Source organism: Lissotriton vulgaris, chromosome 12, assembly GCF_964263255.1.
Source record: "Lissotriton vulgaris chromosome 12, aLisVul1.2, whole genome shotgun sequence".
Classification (NCBI taxonomy): Eukaryota; Metazoa; Chordata; class Amphibia; order Caudata; family Salamandridae; genus Lissotriton; species Lissotriton vulgaris.
In genome coordinates, this window is record NC_141700.1 from 337,412,431 (window position 1) to 337,433,266 (window position 20,836).

The 20,836-nt window shown below is 45.4% G+C and overlaps 1 pseudogene; it reads right to left on the minus strand.

Annotated features, from left to right (window-relative positions):
- Nucleotides 1–19,767, minus strand: part of LOC147674037 (uncharacterized) — a 148,769-nt pseudogene extending 129,002 nt beyond the window's left edge.
- Nucleotides 19,768–20,836: the final 1,069 nt, after the last annotated feature.

Sequence of the window (20,836 nt, forward strand, 5' to 3'; positions counted from 1 at the left end):
AATGTCTTCTGTCAGGAATCACTCTTGTTGTTCCCATGCATCAGTGAACATGAATAACCACAGCTGTTATTGCCCAGTAATGGACCATTGCTCTGAGGATTGGCAGACCCAGTTCGTGAGCAAACAGAACATGACCATGCATTATATTAAGATTAAATGGTTCTAAGCACTCATGGAACGCATATTCCAGCCATGATCCTCCTATTGTTCAGGACTATAACACTACTACAAAGATATTGAAGTTGTTATCGAGAAATAAATGACACAGTTATTTGGGATAACTGCACTATCATCAGAGTGACATTTCAGATGTCATGCTGCTAATGAATGATGAAGAGACTGTGCTAGAGGAAATTAAGTGGTCAGAAAGTAGAAAATTTACTGTAAACTGCACCTCAATCGTAAATGCAAAATGTGTGAAAGGTGTTGCTATTGTGTATATATGTGATATTGAAACTATCCATTGAACACCCATAGATCTTTCTGTAAGCACAAGGGTATGTTGAAACTCAAATATCTTTTTATTGGGTCTGGCCAGAGTCTGCAGAGCTCAGCGTATTAACCAAAAAATTCTGCCATGTAGAGTTCCGCAAGCAGCGGAGTCAATTAGGTCACGCCATTCCTGCTTATTTTTGGTGCGAAACGTCTGTCCCACATGAACAGCACCATGCAGATTGCAAGAGTGAGCTGCTTCTTTCTGCCTCTCGATTAGATGTTCTACTCAAGCAGTAGCTTCCTCAAATAAAACTGAAGTTTTCTTAACCCAATCGATAGCGGCCATTAGCGACCACCGGAGATGAGAAATCACGCCGGGAAGTGGTCTGGAGTAAGAGTTTTCTTGCTTGCACTCATCAACTTATCAATGGCGAGCAGAAGCAAGAAAAAACCTCCTTTCCGGGTTTCAGAACTCTGTGCACTACCTGGAGCCTGGAGTTGGAGTATGCAATCTTGACATTTTCCAGCATGGTGTGCAGGAGGATTTAAATTGTGGTGGAGAGGTGATGTGGCACCCTACGATTGGCTTGGGGTGCCTGGATCTTAGAACCTCCTATCCTCATTAAAAAAAAGCCCATGCACAAGGGAGAGAAAAGGGTTGTTTGTGTGTGTTTGTGCTTTTCACTGATGGACCCTGGGACTGGGACTGACATGGACAACTGGAAGGAGAAACCCCCTGATAGTAAGAGGACAAAGGACTTTTCCCAAGTTGACCCCAGGACTGTGGGCATTTCTTCAAAGGCCAGAGAGGACTAGCTCTCTGACACCTCCTGAGGACCAGTTGAAAGAACAATCTAGACTTCTGTGCCCTGAGACAAAGTCCAAGAAGAAAACTGGCGTAGGGAGCCAGTGGAACCAGCTTACTGCAAAATACACCAACTTGGAGGCCAGATGGCCTGCTTGAACTGCCCCTGGTGGCCTTAACTTGCCACCAGAAGCCAAATGAGCACAGAATAGTTCAAATGGCCAATTTATGGCTGTTTTAAGATTGGTGACCTTTAAACTACAGCAAAGATTAAGCCCATGAGGCTCTACTGCCCAGTGAGAAATTACCCCTTGTTGGGACAGGGCCCAGGGGTCAATGCATTATTTAGTTATATATCTCCATTTCTACATTTGTCCCTGTAGCCCCCATCTTGAAAGACAGAAATTGGCAAACAGAAAGGGGTCCCATGATCCACCACTACTGCACGAGCCCATGTCTGGGAGAACAGGGCAGCCCTCAAATAAAATAACTCCCAGCTCAGTGGGCAGGAGAGAAAAGCTGATGTCACTGGTGCAGCAAGGAGAATGCTTCTCCAGTGGGAAGCCAGCAGAAGCAGTCAGGGGGGGAAACATCCTTTACCACAAAACCTTTACAAAGCGGTACCATTACCACGCAGGTTTTACGACGAAAGTCGTTACAACGACTTTCACTGGAGGGAGCTCTAGGATAGGGAATAGTTTACTTTATGGGGACTGGAGTTGGAATAGAAAATTAAACTATTCACTATCCAGCGCCCCCCAACGCAAGTCGTTGTAACGACTTGCATTGTAAAACCTGCATCGTAACGGTACGTATTGTAAAGGCACGCGTTGTACCGTCATACATCCGTCAGGGGTGGTACCCCTTTGTTGGCCCCAGTGAATGGAGGCATCAAGGTTCCTGGATGAAACTGGTTGCCCCCATAAAAAGGAATAAAATACAAAGCAAAGGTATGCAGCTCTCACCAACGCGGTGAAAGAGCCACTACTAAAATATTCACTGCTACAGGCTGAAGCCCCCTATAATGCCCTGGGGAGCTGGCTAATTACATTATTTTTCTTGCCTTGTAGTGAACCCAGGAGTACAGTGGCACCACCAATGAATCTGGATGAAGTTGCAGGGTGCTGTAGGAGTTATAGTGACCCCCTGTAGTAATCGTTCTAAAACTAACCCTACATATATGGGGCAAGGAATCCCTGTCCCTCTGGGATTTCCACATTATTTTTTCAAAGCACTTTCTGAGGCTTGAGCTTTTGCTCTACGACAAGGAGTGCAGCACTTTCTAGGGGCTGGTTGTATGGTTGCATTTTATGTTGCCTGAACATGTAAAAAGAAGACTCATAGAGTGTAACTCTCTGGAAGCTATTTGTATGTCTGCATTTTATTTGTCAGAAAGTGGCACCCTTTAGAGGCTGTTTTTATGGTTGCATTGTATTGGCCTGAAAGTATATAAAAACAAAACAGACAAAATATGTCTATTTTAAAATGCTTCTAAATTGATATGCTTTATTGACATTAGTAATTGCATTTTGCATGGTTACTTAATAATTAGTGCATGTACACACAAAATGATCGCATTTTTAATATGTGATTGATTGCTCTTGTAATATCAAGAACCCTTGATGAACCCAATAGGCCTGTTTTATCTAAACTGAAACCCCCTTATATTGTGATGTGTTATCTGGTATAGTTGGAGGGGCGCCCTGGGATTTTGAGGGCCATGACCCTTTGAGGTCAAATGTGATTACACAACGTAAGCTAAGGTATGTTCAATCTGCCTTACGTACATATTTGTAAATAAATCAATAATATTGGTAATGTAAGTCTAATAAGCATACTTCTCTTTTCTATAGAAAAAGCACTGACTTGATAATAATTTTGTGTGTTTTTATTGTGTGCCAGTGAATGGTGATTACTAGCCCACACCAACTTCCCTGAGAATGTCTAAGAATGCCCTGCTTCGCTACCCTGAGAGAGTCAAGTGCAACGGTGGGGTGCTTGGTTCCCTGTAAGAGGAAATTGTGGACCTATTACTTGTGGAGGCCTCATATCCTTCACAACTAAGAACCCAATTTATTACAGATAGCATTTTCATCTTACCCAAGGTTAGGATACTTAGTTCCCCTACTGTCTTTCACTGGTGAGAGTGGATGTTTTGGTAGCCCCCTCCTAACCATAAGGAGAAATGGGCCAATCAGTAACCAAACTGATTTGGTTACATTTACTATAATAATAAATGGCCTCATGCAGCAATGAGTTATAATCACTATATTCATTAATAGAAATGCAAGACTACTGGTATGAATGGTCTCTCCTGACATCTCATTCTGTGTTTATGAGGATGTGTGTTTGGTACTCTGCATTTTGCACAAGTGTTCATGGTTATTTTTATTACTCCTGGCTGTTCCCAAGGGCAGAAGTTTGGGAATTTGGTACCATTGCTATATTGCAAAGGATTGGGGTATTAGAACCCCAGCTGTCTTGCATAAGGATGAGGATATTTGGTAGACCCCCAACTTGCCCAAAGGCAGGATGGACTTTGAATCACCCGCATGTCCATAACTTACTGCTTGCCTAAGGGTATTAATTTACTTGATACCCCCTCCCACCTTGTCCAAGGGTGCAGATTTATAAAGCCTTTGTGTTGTCCTTGCACGCAAGGAAAACACAAAGTGTTCAGTAGTTTCTACAATGCCATGAAAGAGGTGATTTGTACTGCTTTTATTAGCTTTGTGAAAAAATCTAACGCAATGCAGTGTAACGCCTTCAAGCCGCAAACCTTTCTGTGGTTGAAGCATGGACATTGCCATGCATCCACCCATGGATTATGGTGCATTCCTAAATTTACTAAAGCTAGTGAACCTGGGAATGCAACAAAATGCTATGTCTTCTTCTGTGAGACATAGCAAAGAGAAATATCTTACTTTGTCCACAGTGTTCTATCACGAGGAGAGAGCAGAAATGATCCATATCTTTGTAAACATTTAGCATTACTGCTCTCCCCTTTTATGCAATGCAGCAACTTAGTTTACTGCCCTGCATTGCAAGAAACATTTTAAGATTGCCCCATAGTGTCCCCATGCTTGCCCGGGGTAGTAATGTATCTGTTAGACCCCTTTCTTTCTCAGTAGGATGGTTTAGTAGAGTGGAGGGTATTGTGACAAAAAAATGATTAAAACAATTGCCTATGTAGCTCAGAACTCCCCGGGTGCTGTGTTTTCTTTCCATTGTGAATATGCAACACTTTTTTGATGTTGAAGAAGGCTTGGAACAGATCACAGGATCACGATGAAATAGGGAAAAAAAATAAAATCCTTTCCTTCTTTTCCAACTGTAAGTAGAGATCAAATAATTTGGCAATAGTAAGAGTAAATTGCCATCTATGTGAATATTTCACCACTAAACATGATCTACATTGGCCCTATTAAATAACGTCAACAGTAGAAGCCACAAGCCCATGCATAAGCTGCAATTGGGGTGAAGACAAAATACTGAAATCCTGTGATAGCACAAAACTATGGTGTTGTCGATAGTAAAACATATTTAAAAAAGGAATATAACTGTGAACGGTATATCCTTTTCCCCACAAAACATAAAACGTTATTTATTGGATACCAGAAGTACATTCAAACTAATTGAAGGAATTAATTTGAGAAGTGTGAACATTTTGAGATATAATAACAGTTTGAAAGAAGATTATTATCTGAAGGCAAAATATCAATCTAATTGAGTAACGCTTCCTACTAGTTAACTAAGGGGGCCTATTTAGAGTGTGCCATTTGGAGGCTTCTCCATTAGGATGACAGAGGATATTGACCAAGCCATTTTAGGGGGTACCTGCCTGCCATATTTAGAGTTGTCCACCATCTCTGCAGACAAGCCTATACAGTGGCAGAAACACCCATCATGGCCGTTCCTGTTAATGATGTATATGTTTACCGTATGGAACAGAATGGTAATCTGTCAAACTTTTACAAAGTTTCACTTTTGGCAAAACCAAACCGCCGACGCAGAAGTAAGTTTAAGGAAAAATCTAACTAATGGCCCTCACTCATGGGAGTTTTCTCCCATGGTGGACATAGTCGTTAGTTTTTACTTGTCCCTCACGGCCAGGTTTTACCTGGAAGGGATAGACAACAAAAAAAAGCGATGCAACCACCCACTCTAAATAGAGCAGGCCATCAGACAGTTAACCTCTGATGGTCTGTATTCCATCAGGCCATCTGAGGAATATTTGGTAACAGAGCTAAGTAGGCTCTGTTGTAGACATACTTTAGTTCCGCTCACCTCTAAATGATGTGGATGGACCATCAGTTTGGCAGAGAAGGCTCTCTGTGAAAAATGCAATTGAGTACCCTCACCACCAAACTTTCTCACTACAGATCATAAAAGAATTCAGGAATAGTTACTGCAAATAGACTCCCTCGACATCCTCTTTTTATTCCATTTGAAAATAACACGAATCGGCAACTTTTAATCTATAAAGACTAAAGTAAGTAAGGTAGTTTGATATAGATTAATTATACATTGCCTTTTGATCTATCATTAAACTCCATCTATGAGAAGTCCCCACAAGTTAATCCGAACATCCTCTTTGAGAACAGTACAATTTTGAGAACAGTGTAAATTTGTGCATATAGTTTCTTTACAACTGTTTTTCATCTACACAGTTGTCTTGTATCTCTAACATCATGTCCACATTGCATTTTGGACACGGATTGTTTCCAAATGTTTGAGAAAAATGAGCACCGAAACCTATTATGGTCTGTTGTATTTATTAATAAAATGAACTTGTCTCTAGATGGACTTTAGACCAACTCGATATTATGTTGATGAATGATAATTGTTTGAGGTTTTTAACAAGTATTGGCTAAAACATAATAAATTTTGTTACTTGGAATGTAGTCAATGTATTTTGCTTCTGACTAATATACTATGTGATGTATTAATTTTAATATATGATGTTTATTAATACTTAGGTTACTTTGTGGCCTGTCCTGAAGAAGGCGCTGGTCGCCGAAACGCGCGTCGAGATTTATTACTTTTGTGCCACGTATTTTTCCTCTGTATTTTTATCTTTTAATTGTCTTTTTTATACAGTGACTGTTTGTTATGTTGTTTAATTCACTTATAGTTCCTTTGAACTATTTTTAATACCTTCTTCTTGATGGAAATTATGTTGAACCATTTTATGAATTTTTTGATGTATTGCCAATAAATATTGTTTTAACCTCATTTTTGAGATTGGTCCCTTGCCCATGTTATATCTAGTTGAAGTATTATGTCTGCCTAGGTTGTTGTTTGCATATATGATTTATCCCTGACCTAGGAGTACAGATAGTTCTTTGCTCAGGGGGTCCTTGTTTCATAAATTATGGAATTACTTTTTCTGCCTGGCATCTCCACCCAGATTACCATCTATGAGGCCTGAAATGATGAATAACGTGATGAGTCTAGAATGACTAAATCCTGTATATCCGAATATCCTACCCATTTCTACACACATTTGTTCCTTGCTTTCTGAAGGAGTAAAATGTGCACAGGAAATCTTCTGGTTCGGAAGGGTGCGTTCCTGCTCAAGGAAAGCATGGGATTATTCGGGGTGCTGTGTCCCAGGGAGACATCACTCTGCAGGTCTTAGAATAAAGTCCTATGAGCATGCATTGTATGCCTTCCGTAATGCTGTAGCTCAGTGCGACCCGTGTGGCCACACTAGGCGCTGACGTGTCAAGGGGGCGGTGACATTGGGGGAGGGTTGACTGTGTTCAGCAATAACGTATGATTGGAGAGATGAGGGAAATTTTAACCCGTGGTAGTGGGAGAATCCGAGGAGGGGATCATGGGGTGTGGGGCACCAAAAAAGATTGTTGCACCCTGCGCCACCAGCGCTAAATAAACAATATACACAGTATCTATGACATTAAGAAGACAAAGGAAGACGGAAAAAAATTATTCAAAGTTGTTACCATTTTAATAATTTCTTCTCATATGATCTAAACAAATGCCAGCGTCACAATGTTTTAGGGGATAGCACCTGCACCTCAGCACTGTTTAGCAGTGGTGAGGCACCCAGAGTCCTAAGTCTATCAAAAAGGTATGGTGAAAATGGGAGGCAAAAGGGCAAAAATGTAGGGAGAGACCACAATAAAGCTGACAGGTCCAACACATGTCCCCCAGCTGAAAGTGGGGAGAACTACCCAACCTCTAGGGAGTTCTCATCACTAAGGCGGAAAAACCTAGAGAGACTTCTGCATTTGCGTGGTCTCCTCCAGGTCTGTGTTCCACCATGAAGTCCATCCCCTGTAGGGAAATGGACCACCTCAACAATTTGAGATTGTCCTCTTTCATTTCCATAAGCCACCTGAGGGGCCAGTGGTAAGTCTGAATCAGGAAGTGGGAGCCAAACAAATATGGCCTCAGCTTTTTCACAGCCCAGACCACCGCAAAGGCTTATCTCTTTATAGCACTCAACCGCTGTTCCCTGGGGAGTAGCCTCCTGGAGATGAAGGTCACTGGTTGGTCCAGGCCCTCTTCATTGAGTTGCGAAAGTACCACCCCAATGCTATGCTCTGAGGCGTCAATTTGAACAATGAACTCTTTGGAGAAGTCAGGGGCCCTGAGCACAGGAACTGTGCACATGGCCTGCTTTAGAGAGTCAAAGGCTTTTTGGCAAGCCTCTGTCCAAATCACTTTCCTAGGGTGTTTCTTAGAGGTAAGCTTCGTCAAGGTGGCTACAATGGTGCCATACCCCTTCACAATCTGCGGTAGTACCCTGTGAGGCCCAGGAATGCCCTGACGTCTGTCTGTGTTTTGGAGGGATCGTTTCTATCTTGGCCTGTAGGGGCTGCACCTTCCCGCCCACCAAGTGTCCTAGGTAGACTAAGATCCCTACCCTATCTGGCAATTACTGGATATGATAGTCAGGCCTGCCTGCTGCAGGGCCTGAAGCACATCCTGGAGGTGACAGAGATAGTCCTCCCAGCTGCTATTGAAGACAGCTATGTTGTCCAGGTAGGCAACAGAGAAGGCCTCTAACCCAGTTCACCAGTCGCTGGAAGGTGTCAGGAGCATTTTTCAGTCCAAAGGGCGTCACTCTAAATTGATAGTGGCCCTCTTGGGTGGAAAAGGTGGACCTCTCCTTAGCCTCATCCGTCAGGGAGATCTGCCAGCCGAGGACCAGAACCGCATTAAGAAGAAACGCTGGGTGAGGACTTGACTACAAGACCACCCACATTATCGATCTGGTCCTGTGTGATGTATGCAGCCCTTCCAAGTTGGATGGAGCCTGGCAAAACCCAAACATACTGACACCACACACATTGTGAGGAGAGGCTACTCTTCCCTCGCAAACACAGAGAGGATAGGGACGTCCCATCCTATAATTCCTTGCACATAGAGGGGTTCACTCCAATTGCCCTGAAGAAAGTCCTGGACCTTTACGGCTGCTTTGGACTGAAACATGTCAGCACTAGGGTCCTAGGACCATTAAACTCCAACAAGACCCATTTTTAGATTTTTTATTGACCCAGCCGGACCTAATAATAAAGGGGAACCCGGAGTCTGAGTGAGGTTTTTTATCTTTAAGCCCCCCGATCTTCATCTATCTGAAGAGCTCCCAACACTGTGGTTGAGCCCACCACGACTTTTAGGGGTCGGGGTGACCCTATGATGAAGCATGACACCAATAGGGTGTGTGAGTTTGATTAAAAACAAAAAGTACTTTTCCCCAAACATACGGTTGTGACTAGCACAACCCTTCATTGGAGAGGGTCCGGTCTCTCTCTTGTTTTTTCCCTGCACGAAGGTTCAGGTGACACACCATCTATTCTGACCACTGGTTAGTTTATTCGAGTATGGAACCTAGACCATGGAATAAGACGCTGGTTTGCCCTATTTAGATTTAATCTCCTACCTCTAAATGATTTAACAGCATATTGGTCCCAGAATACAAAAAATTGCAATTTTTGTGAGTTGAGTATCCAGAACCTGGATCATGTTTTGTTTGTTTGTCCGGCACTGGCCTTTCATCGTCGTCTTTGGCTTATGCCAATGTTTCTACAAAATGGTGTTACGGACATAGCCTCAGCTCGCAACTTTCTTTTTAATCCCAAAAATGAAGCTGTGTGTGCAAAATTGTTTAACTTCTTTAAGGAATTTTTGTACATATTTTAACTGTATATTTAATTTTTGTACAGCTGATCTTTTTTTTGTCATATTATCCTCTCTTAGAGACGCATCCCTGGGAAGGAGAGCGGCGCCTACAGCTACCAGGCTGCCGCGGGGGCAGTGATTGGACTACCGCCCCTCCCATCCTCACCAGGAGGCTTTCACTGGGTGCTGTTTAAAAACACTTTGCTCCTCTCACTCCGCGGGAGATGCATCGCTGGCAAGGAGAGCGGCGCCTACAGCTACCAGGCTGCCGTGGGGGCCGTGATTGGACTACTGCCCCTCCCACCCTCATCTGGAGGCAATCACTTGAGACGGATTTACCTGTCCTGCATCTCCCGCCACGGGGGACGCGCGCGGGTGGCGCTGGGCTAAGCCAGGCCAAAGGGCGGGCCGTCTGTGGCCGTCAGGGGCCAGAGGAGGCTGGCCTGGGCTACCCCTCTGACATCTTCAATGGGTACGCAAAAACAGCAATGTAATGGGGAGCATGAGGGGAAATAAGCTAAGGTGCAGAGGAAATCTGAATCAATAATATCATACTTGACATCTACCGTTAGGGTACTATCGAAAGAAATCACGAATGCAGAGAGAGAACTGGACCTGGGTAGCGCCGATGTAGCCCCTGCAGCAGGTGCTTCAGTGTTGGACTGGACCCCGAGCATACCTCTGGAGCCGAACATTGTGATCCTAAAACCACTCTGACTGATCGAGTCCCTTGCAGGAGAGACTGATATATTGGTGGGTCAGAGGGACTGGGGGCCATTAGCCCGGACACTTCCCTACAACATCCATTGCGTAAGCGCAGGCTGGCTAAAAAACCTACCACGATACAAAAACCTGTTGTTGATGCCCACTGTACGGACCCTAATATTAGAGATTATGTCGGGAAAATGGTCGAGGAACTGTTTACAGCACATTTGGAACCTGCATTAGTGGCCATTGCTAAAGACATTATGGACACCCTTAATACCTGTGTAGCAGGGCTGTTAAAGAAATGCGAAAAAATTGATTTGTTTATGAAACAGTATATAGGCCAACAAGGGCTCCCAACTCAGGCTCAAGCAACCCACCCCAACAAGCCTAGGGTTGAAAATTTGTATAAGGAGAATGGGCTCACTAGGGAGAAGTGCCCGGAAACAACCGTAGGAAGCACACCCCTTACGACTAAGGCTGGAGTAGGGAACACTAATTATGGAGGTGGTAACACTGGGAGACCATCCCCATCTAGAGCTAGACAGGAGTACCGGCAGGGCTTTACCCTGGATCTGCCATCAGATGCCGCCCCACTGGTGGCTGTCTTTACAGGGGTCCCCCCATTAAGGGATGGTATGAAGGAATCAACTCAGGATCTCCTGAAGTTAGCCAGTCACTGTTGAGCACATCACAGTAGTGGAGGTTTAGACATTACAAGATCCATTAATATGGCAAGGAGAGTTGATTGGGTTGGTCGTCGTCCCAAATGTATTGCCGGGGACTGTGTGGTTGTGAACTTCAATACCCGGTTAATTGCTGAGAGATTATTGCCCCGGAGCTGGATAACACGGGCATTAGACCTGTCCCTCTGGGCTATTTTTATCCCCCAGTTAGGCCATACCATAAAAATTCCATCCAACCTCAGTTATTGCCTTCAGGAAGGCCTTAAAGACCTACCTGTTTGCAAAAGCGTACTAACTACCCGTAGGTCCGACACAGTAATCAGTCTAAAGCGCTGCGAGGCCTCCGGGTAGTTATGCGCTATAGAAATGTAATTTTTCATTTCATTTCATTTCATTGCCTACCCGGGGTAGTTTGTCGAGGACCTCATACATAATCGATGATACCGCTCAGAATGGTCTAGAGGTGGGGCCATCACAGAGGACAGAAAGGGTTCCCCAGGCTATATTACCAACTCACTCACCTCCGCACCAGTCAAACATGGAGATAGGCCTCTCAAATCGTTTCTCTCCTCTGTCACAAATGGAATCAAACGATTGACAATCCGCTAATATCCAATATAAGGGTGATTTAGATGGTGGGGTTAATCAGGTGGCCCCATGTAGGATTCTGAGCAGGAATATGGCAGGTATTAGGCCTAAGAGGAATGATGACCTGTGGGTGGATTTTGTGAAGCAGTACGATATTATTGCCCTGCAGGAAATGTGGGATGTTGCAAGTAGTTTCAGTATGGATGGATACCTTAGCTGTGCCATCCCAGCTGTCCAAGGAACTGTCTGGAGGCCTAAGGGTGGTTTAATTTTTCTCATTTCGCTTAATTTGATAGGTGTCTTTAAAAAACTGTATCTAGACTCCAGTAATATTATGATATTAGAGTGGAGTGGGATCTTTTCGCAGAAGTACCTATTAATTAATTTTTATAATTCGAAAGATGGTTCACAGCATAATGAGCACCTAAGGGCTCTGGACCAGTTTTTGTCAGTCTATAAACTTACTCAGAACTCTGTTTTCGAGGTGATCCTTTTGGGAGATTTTAATATTCATCCGTGTAAATGGAACTGTTACTCAGGTGACCCATGTGGGCCGCCTAATGCAATGGTGCCTCACTTTGAGCACAGTAGCCAGGGAGAGGCACTTGAGGAATTTTTGGCCAATACGAATTTATTTAAACCAGGTCCTGATGAAGGGGGGGAGAGGGTACCCACTTTCATAGGAAGAGGGACTAACACGGTTATCGATTATATCTTTCTATCTCCCGCGGTACTGGTCAAGACCTTAGGCTATAGAGTGGTGATCTCAACATTTAGCGCCAATAATCCGGTCCTCTTAGATGTCGATCTAGGGGAACTGAGTGGCCCTAAGGGCAATGGGTGGGGGAGCCTAGAAGCCTGACATTTTTAGACCAAGGGAGAAGGATGAAATGGGACAGGATGGTGCCGGAATCTTTTTTTGAGGACCTTGCTATTAAGGTAGAGGCAAATCTTGCGATTTGCCTTGATAGCTCAGCCCGAGTGGGGTGATTTTAGGAGCCTATGGGGCCATTTGTGATCAGATCGCAAAGAAATTAGAGATAGATAATAAAGATAATTCTAGGAAGGCACAAAGATGGTTCGATAGTGGTTGCTCTAAAGCGCATGGAGCCCTTCTCCGGGCACTGAAAACTAGGCCTAGGGATAGGGCCCTTGTTGCTAACCTCCGGAAGAAATACAAAGTAGCCATTGCTATACGCAAACAACAAATCAAAGAGGAGGTGTGGGATAATCTCCTCTCAATTGAAGTTCTGCGCGATAGTAGGAAGTTTTGGTCAACCATAAATAACCCGTTCTTCTCTGAGCAGGAGAACTTAGACATGGACTGCGTCATTTCTGATGAATGTTGGCTCCGACATTTTAAGGAAATTTATGATAAGGATTGCTTAGAGCCGCTGGAAGGTGCTAATACTACCTCTCAAGCGGCACACCCTGTAAATTTAGAAGTGAGCGAGGTGGAAAAAGCGATAAGAGACATGTCAAAAAATAAAGCTTCACGCCCCGATGGGGTGCCTGCGGATTTATATAGTCTTTAACCCAATTTTTGGGCCAAGATTTTGACCAATGTTTTTAATGCCTCGTCCATAATGGGCTTTCCATCCCCATGGGCAAAATCAATCATAGTCCCGATATTTTAAAAGGGGGCTAGAAGGGACCCCGCCTGTTAAAGGCCAATCTCTTTCTTAGACTATGCAGTAAAAATCTTGGGTAGAGTTATTTTACACAAACTTAGGGATTGGCTAGAGGGCAGGGGGTCCTCTCTAACCTCCAATATGGATTTAGAGAACATAGGAGTACCCTGGACCAATGCTTAAACCTACAGCTCCTTATAAGTAAATACACAGTGGCTAAGGAAGGGCTTTTATACATGGATTTCATGGAACTCCCCTCAGCTTTCGATTTAGTTAATCGTTCAAAAATATGGCTAATCCTTCGGGAAATAGGTATAGACCCCTCACTGGGTAATTTCCTAAGTGACTTGCACCAGGACCTCCCTGCATCAGTTAGGGTTACCAGGGAAGGACGGTGCACTAGCCACTTTAGCTCAAAGAAGGGTGTCAGGCAAGGATGCATTCTGGCACCCCTCCTTTTCACTATTTATATTAACGCCTTGGAGAAGACCCTGGGAGTGGCTACTCTGGATGTTCCGTGTATAGGGGAATCGGTTATTCCGGTTCCCCTATACGCTGATGAAGCAGTGTTACTGGCACGTACAGGACTGGGCCTCCAGAAGCTGCTGGATAATTTCGGCGGCTTCATGGACTCCTTGGATCTAAAAGTCAATATCAAAAAGTCGCATGTTATGGTGGCGGGGACAAGAAGCAGTAATGCGAAGATAAAATCTTTCTCTTGCAATGGTACAGAACTTTCGAAGGTCCCGTTTTTTTCTTACCTCGGGGTCCTTTTTGATGAAAAAGGAAACTGGGGACCACAACAGAAGCTTAAGAGCAATGCGGTAGCAAGATTAACAACAGCTCTCCTGGGTTTCTCTAAGAGGCTGGGAGCAAGACCTATTGAGGCAATATGGAAGATCTATAAATCTAAATGTTTGGCGATTGCTTCCTATGGTGCATCTCTATAGGGTTATACATCTCAGAATAAGATACAAGTAGCAGAAAATAGGTTTTCAAGATCTCTTCTGACTGTTCCCCAGTCGACACCAACCTATTCCTTACACACAGAATTAGGATTGAGCTATATCACAGATCAATTAAAAATGGCACCGTTGAACTGTTGGGTGAAAACGTGGTTAAATGAGAAAATTACTCTGAATCACCAGATCCTAAGTGATTGTGTAGTTCTTGACAAGGCACACAGGGTCCCTTGGCTGATGTACATTAGAGCGGCGTTTATCAAGCTTGGACGACCTGAATAATACACATCACCCGAATGTATAAAAAAAGAGGATATAGGCTGGATTAGGTACAACTTTCTGAACATGCTAGAAATGGAGCGGGAGGAGCAGGAGTTAATGAAACTGTGTGTTAAAGCTAATTATGCTTTATTAACTTTCCCCTCATTGAACCTTACCTAGAAATTGTAACCAAGCTATTACATCACCACCTGCTGGTCATATTTCGGTTCAACTTAATTCCGCTCACCCTAGGTGCTTTTTCAAATTGGGGAAAACCAGAAAATTCTGCGCCCTGTTCTTGCGATAATTTCTCCACACAAGACACCCTGCATTTTGTTATGTTTTGTGAGTTTTATTCTGAGATTCGGAAAAGAATTTTAACCCCAAAATTGCGAGAGGCTGGTTTTGTACAAGTAAGGCCCGCCCTGCTTTATTTGCAAATGCTTAGTAGCACACATGACATTTACAGCGTTTGAAGTTTTCTGGTGGAAGCGGCCCGGATCAATAACAAAAATACTGTCTGCGTTTAAATATTCTGTTGGTCCCATACTCGGATAAATTGTTTTATTAGATTTATTTGACTTTGAATAAAATAATGATGAATTCATGTACTGTAAATAGTCTGTATACTATTTAGTTCTTATTATATAGGCTGTGCTTATTTAATTTTTTATCCCAAATTGTAAACTTGCACATGATTAGGCTGCTTTTACTTGTTATTTGCACAGTTCAGGAAATGCTCTGTTCTCTCATTGTTTGCTGCTAATTCTAAACTTTGCTCCCAAAAGGGCTTTACATTGTCTCGGTTGCTTTCTAATTGCTATTTGCACAATTCTGGATATGCCCTGATTCCTCATTGCTGGCTGCTAAATCCCAAACTTTTATCCCTGAAACTGTTGTATTTTGAAATGTTTTACTATCTTGTTTCCGCTGTATTACCACATGGTTTTATTGCACTTTATGTGTTAATAGGTGTGTAATTTTTAAAGTGAACCTCATTGGAGTTCCAAAACTTTAATAACTTGAATTGAATGGAATTGAATTGAGTATTTTTTGTGTTATACGATCTGCCAGTACCCTGATGTGAGATCAACGGTACTCAGGTAACGGGCAGCCCTCAGCCTGTCAATAAGCTCATCCGCCCTAGGGATGGGATGAGCATCAGTCTTGGTCACAGAATTTAGTCTTCTGTAATCCACACAGAACCTAAGTGGGCAGCTTTTGGCACCAGAACCACCGGACTGGACCAAGAGCTGTTGGAGGGCTCTATCAACCCCAACTCCAGCATCTTAGTGACTTCACTCTGGATGCTGGCCTTCACCTTATCTGACAACCTGTAAGACTTGGACTTGACAGGGAGGCTGTCTCCTGTGTCCACATCATGGGTACACAGGTGGGTAATCCCAGGGATAAGGGAAAACACTTAGGAGAACTGCCCCAGGACCTGGCGGCAGTCCCTTTGTTGCTCAGGAGTCAAGGATGGGGAGAGGACCACTCCCTCCACCTATCCATCCTTCTCTTTGGAAGCAGAGAGGTCCGGGAGAGGTTCACTTTCCTCTTTCTCTGCACCATCAGTTACCATCAGAAAGGTTAGCTCAGACCTCTCATGGTGGGGTTTGAGGCGGTTGGCATGTAGTACCCTGTGGGGCTGCCTGGGAGTCTTAAGGCCCATTAGGTACGTGGCTTTGCCCTTCTTCTCAAGTATCTCATAATCTCATAAGGGCCTTTCCAGCGGTTCTGGAGGGCACTGAGCTCTCCAGGCTCTATGACCCACACCTTCTGTCGATATTATAGCTCCACAGGTGAGAATTCTGGTCATACCATTCCTTCAACACTGCCTGGCTAGCCTCTAAATTGTAAGAAGCGTGCTTCCACAACTTAGCCATTTGGCTGCGGAAGGCCAGCATGTAGCTCACTACATCGTGGGGAAGCCTGCTTGGAGTCTTCTCCCACCCAACCTTCACTAGACTGAGAGGTCCCCTAACAGGGTGACCGCACAAAAGCTCGAAGGGGCTGAAACCCATCCCCTTCTGCGGTACCTTCCTGTAGGAAAACAACAAACAGGGTAAGAGGATGTCCCACTTTTTCCTCAGGACCTCAGACAGACTCCTGATCATGCATTTTAGGGTCTTGTTAAATCTCTCCACGAGACCATTGGTCTGTGGGTGTTAAGAGGTGGAGAACTTATAATTAACCCCACACTCCTTCCACATGACTTGCATGTAGGCAGACATAAAAATTGGTGCTCCTGTCAGATACAACCTCTTCGGGGAAACCCACTCTGGTAAAAATCCCCATCAGGGCCTGGGCCACCGCAGGTGCAGTGATGGTTCTTAGAGGAATAGCCTCTGGGTACCGGGTGGAGTGGTACACCAAACCAGGATAAACCTGTGACCCAAAGAATTCGGTGGATCTATAGGCCCACAATGTCGATGCCCAGCGTCTGAAAGGGGGTGCTAACGGCAGGCAGTGGTTCCAGGGGAGCCTTTAGCTTAGCCCCTGTTTTCCCACTAGCTTGGCAAGTCAGACAGGTCCTGCAGAAGGTATCCGAGGAGATCCTGATCTGGGGCCAATAAAAATGTGGGACAGGCCTAGCAAAGGTCTTGTCTTGGCCCAAGTGTCCCGCCATTGGGATCTCATGAGCCAATTCCAAACGAAAGGCCCTGTAGCATTGGGGGACCACTAAGGCTTTATGACCCATGCACAGGAGCCTTGGGCTCACTGTAAAGGAGCCCATCCTCCCAGTAAATATGATACTTCCTGGAGGCATTGTCTGCTGCTTGGGCTTCTGCCTGTCACCTCATGGCCTCAAGGTTGGGGCACTCCTTCTGTGTCTGGCAAAACTCCTACCTGGTGGGCTCGCCTTTCACCTGCCACTCTGCAGGGGTAGGTAGGTCCCCCAAGGGAGCAACATCCCCCTCCGTGGACTCTGGTGCAACCCCCTCAGATGCCTTATTCATCTCACGCGATGACCGCCCCAGGGTGGGCTTCCCATGCCCTCGGGCTCCTCTCTTTTTAGCAGCTGGCTGGGCCATTATTCCAGGCTCCAGCCCTGGTTGGCTCCCTTTCTGGGCATCCATGGACTGTGTGGTAGCACAGATCCGCTCTGGTAACCCCAACATCTACACATGCGCTTTGAGCTCTACCTCCTTCCAGGCAGTGTGCTCAAGGTCATTCCCTAACAGAGAGTCCACTGGCATGGCCAGGCTCACAGCAACTCTTAGAAAGGCCTGAAACCACTTGTATTGCTTTGCCCACTTGCGTAATCTGAACTTACGCACACAACTTACTCACACGGAAACTCCAACACTCCTCTGGAGGTAAAAATTAGATGTATTAATATTGTGGGCAAAGGCAATAAGTCACTGAAGCTAATACATTCTTAGGGCACTGAGTGAAAGGCAATAAACAATGAATACACCACACTATATGTCTATAAATATGAAACTGTGAATACAGGTATATAAACAGTTAATGTACAAAGCAACTCACCAGATGCGTCCGCACCGGAGACTTCAACATCTGTAGCCAAGCACTGAACACCAAGTCGGGAACCCTGTAGAGACCGAGGGCTCAGGAAGTAATCTCTCCGGGCACCAAAGTTGTCCCGCGAGTGCGTCCACTCCAAGACTGAGTTCCTGAGCTTCACCCCACAGACACCGCTTTTTATAGTTTAAATCAACATGTTCGAGAAGCCTCTAGCAGGCGCTCCCGCCCATCTTTTCACAGGTGCTGGCCCCATCTCTGCATCAGACCCACGCAGACAGACCTGGCCAGATTCTGTTTGGGCTGAGCCAAGGCAAAAGACATTCCTTTCCCTATCTCCGGCCTTGGAGCTTTGCATGACCATCCTCCCTCTGTCCTAGAGATAAGCATAGAATTCACGAAAACAAGCTGAAGGTATAACATAACCTCACGAGGCATCCTCACGAGATGCCTCACAACAGCTTGTACTGGTTTACGTGAAAAACATGTTTATGTTACTGCTGAAGTGTAACTGCAGGGCAAGGCAGCACAAAATGTAAGTGCGATGCAACAAAATGGAAGATCAGAGCATTGCATGGAATCGAGGTCAATATGTAAATTAGCACGTGTAAAATGGCAAATTCAGTACACCCCTCCCCACTCAAATGGAACCTGTGTGATGGGATAGTGACCCTCCCTGTTGTGAGCCATCACAACTTAAACTCAATTCTGTTTAACTTAACTCAGTTCTTCTTCCCTCTTCTTCTGGTTCTCAACCTCTTTATCCTTCACTGGTTCCTTTTTTAGCGCTTGGACGCCTCAGGGCAGCAATCGCGCTGTTTATAAATTCACTTTCATTCATTCATTCATTCAACTGGGTAGAATGTATCGGGAATTAAATACTCTGGGGACATCGGCTGACTCCCTACCAAAGTCATGATGGCACCTGTGTCCCTTAGGGCCTACATCCCTTGACCATTTAGGGTGACCCACTGCCTATACTTGGTAGTATTGGAGGGCATGTGGACCTTAGGATCCACCTCACTGTCTCTCAGAGACACTAGGACAAGCCCTGCCCCCTCACTCCCATTAGCTAGGGACAGCTCCTTCCCAAGCGCTAACCTAGCCACCTCACAGTTTTTACCTCCAGTGGGAGGTGGTGCTCTCTTGCGACACTTGGGATCCCCCTTGTAGTGACTAATCTCACCACACTCATAGCACCGGACAATTCTGGGCTGCTGACATCCATCAGGAAAAGTGGGCTTTTGGTGGCCAGATTGGGGCTAGGACCCAGACCCTTTCCATGGTGAATTGTTTTGGGGGCCTTTGGATAACTCTTTCTTTTTATCTCCCCCTCTTTCTTCTGGTGGTAACCCTGACCACATCTTTGGAAGTCCCCCCCAGAACCCTTGTTGGACACCCTGGTACTGACCCACGTCCCACCTCTTCCGCAAGCTTCCTAAGATTGGTCAACTTGCGGTCAGCCAGGTGTTGGTGCAGCTCTGGAAAACATTTCTCTAGAAGGTGCTCTCTTAAGAACAAGTCATACAACCCTTCATAGTCATGCACATTGCTGCCCCACACCCAGCCCTCCAAAGCTTTACTAACGTAGTCCAGAAAATCTACCCAGTTCTGTGTGGGAAGTTTGTGGCTATTCCTAATCCTCTGCCTATAGCTCTCACGGGTAAGACCAAACCTTTTGAGCAATGCTGCGTTCATGACCGAATAGTTGGTCTGGTCTTCCTTTTCTAGGCAAAGGAGTGTGTCCCTAACTTCTGGAGGTATGTACTTGTACAGACCACCCCCCCAGTGACTCTCTCTAACCCCATGGGCTCTTAGGGACACCTCATAGGCTGCTAACCACGTATCAATTTTATCCCCACCTTAAAACTGAGCATCACATCTTTAGGCATAAAGACCCTGGACTCACTTGAAGCTTCAGTAGGTACGCTGCCACCATTCTTGTTGCTGTTGGCCACTACTTCTAGGGCTCGGATTTCCAGCTCCTTCAGTCTGAGCTCATGGGGAAGTTCCTTTTCCCTCATAGCCAGTCGCTTTTCCTTGCGATCCTGCTCCATGGCCCACTATTTCCTTCTCCAGTTTGGCAAGCTCCAATCTGAGCTGTCTCTCCTCTCTCTTGTCCTCCAATTCCTCAGAGGACAGGGCCCTTACTGACACACAACTGCCTGCTTTGGAAGGTACCCTTGTACCTGGTAACAAATTGCCATTTTCCACCAAGTGCAGTAGGTCATGATTTCCTGCGCCGTCATGCTCTGGCCCCTGCCCGTCCCTATCTCCTTTTGGGTGGGCCATTACCCATGCTCTCTAGGCTTTCAGAAGATCTGCCTTCTTGGCACTTCGCTTGAAGGGCACCCTTTTCTCCTCACAGAATTCTTTGAGTTGCGCCACCGTGTAAGCTTCCAGATTGGCCAGCTTGAATTCCATCTTGCTAGGTAGGGCCTCAGACGTTTGTAGAGAAAATCAAAATTGGACTTAGGCAAAAGGACTTTGAAAAAGAGCAGCCGATCAGGGAGAATAAAAAAAAATGAAAAATGCCAATTGGAGAGGGTCGACAAAAAAATCAGTGGAGTCAGGTGTAGGGTTGTGGTGTACCCTTAGTCACTATATGGTGTTACACAAGCACAAGTCCTATCCCACCGCTTGATCACCAATGTTGTTAGAACCTGGGTCTCTAGTTGGCGGGGTATGCACCCTAGTCCAAGTAGGGACCACTGCTTCCTACAGGGTAGCTTGGCACAGAGCAGGAAGACCAGGTGCACCCTCACACGGCTTCCTTGGTGTTCGTGTGGCGAGCCGTCCGGTTGCTTGGCAACTTCCCGTGCTGGCTCCAATCCCAGTGCGGTGTGGCCTCTGACGGCACTGGGAGATCCTCACAGGTCTCCCGAGGCTCCCGGGCAGTAACTCCAGCTGATCAGTGTTTCCCCTCACAGCGCTCTCTCCTTACATCGCTTGTCACGGCCCCAGGCCCGTGCTGGTGATCTCGGGGGGCAATTGTGGTTGCTGATTGACTTGGGCTCACAGTGGTGATCTCGGGGAGTTTAGAGGCTGAGAAGTTGCGCCGACAGCAGAGACGGGCATGAAGACTCGCGGTCTCCGAGGCTAATACGTGAAGCGCTGACACACACT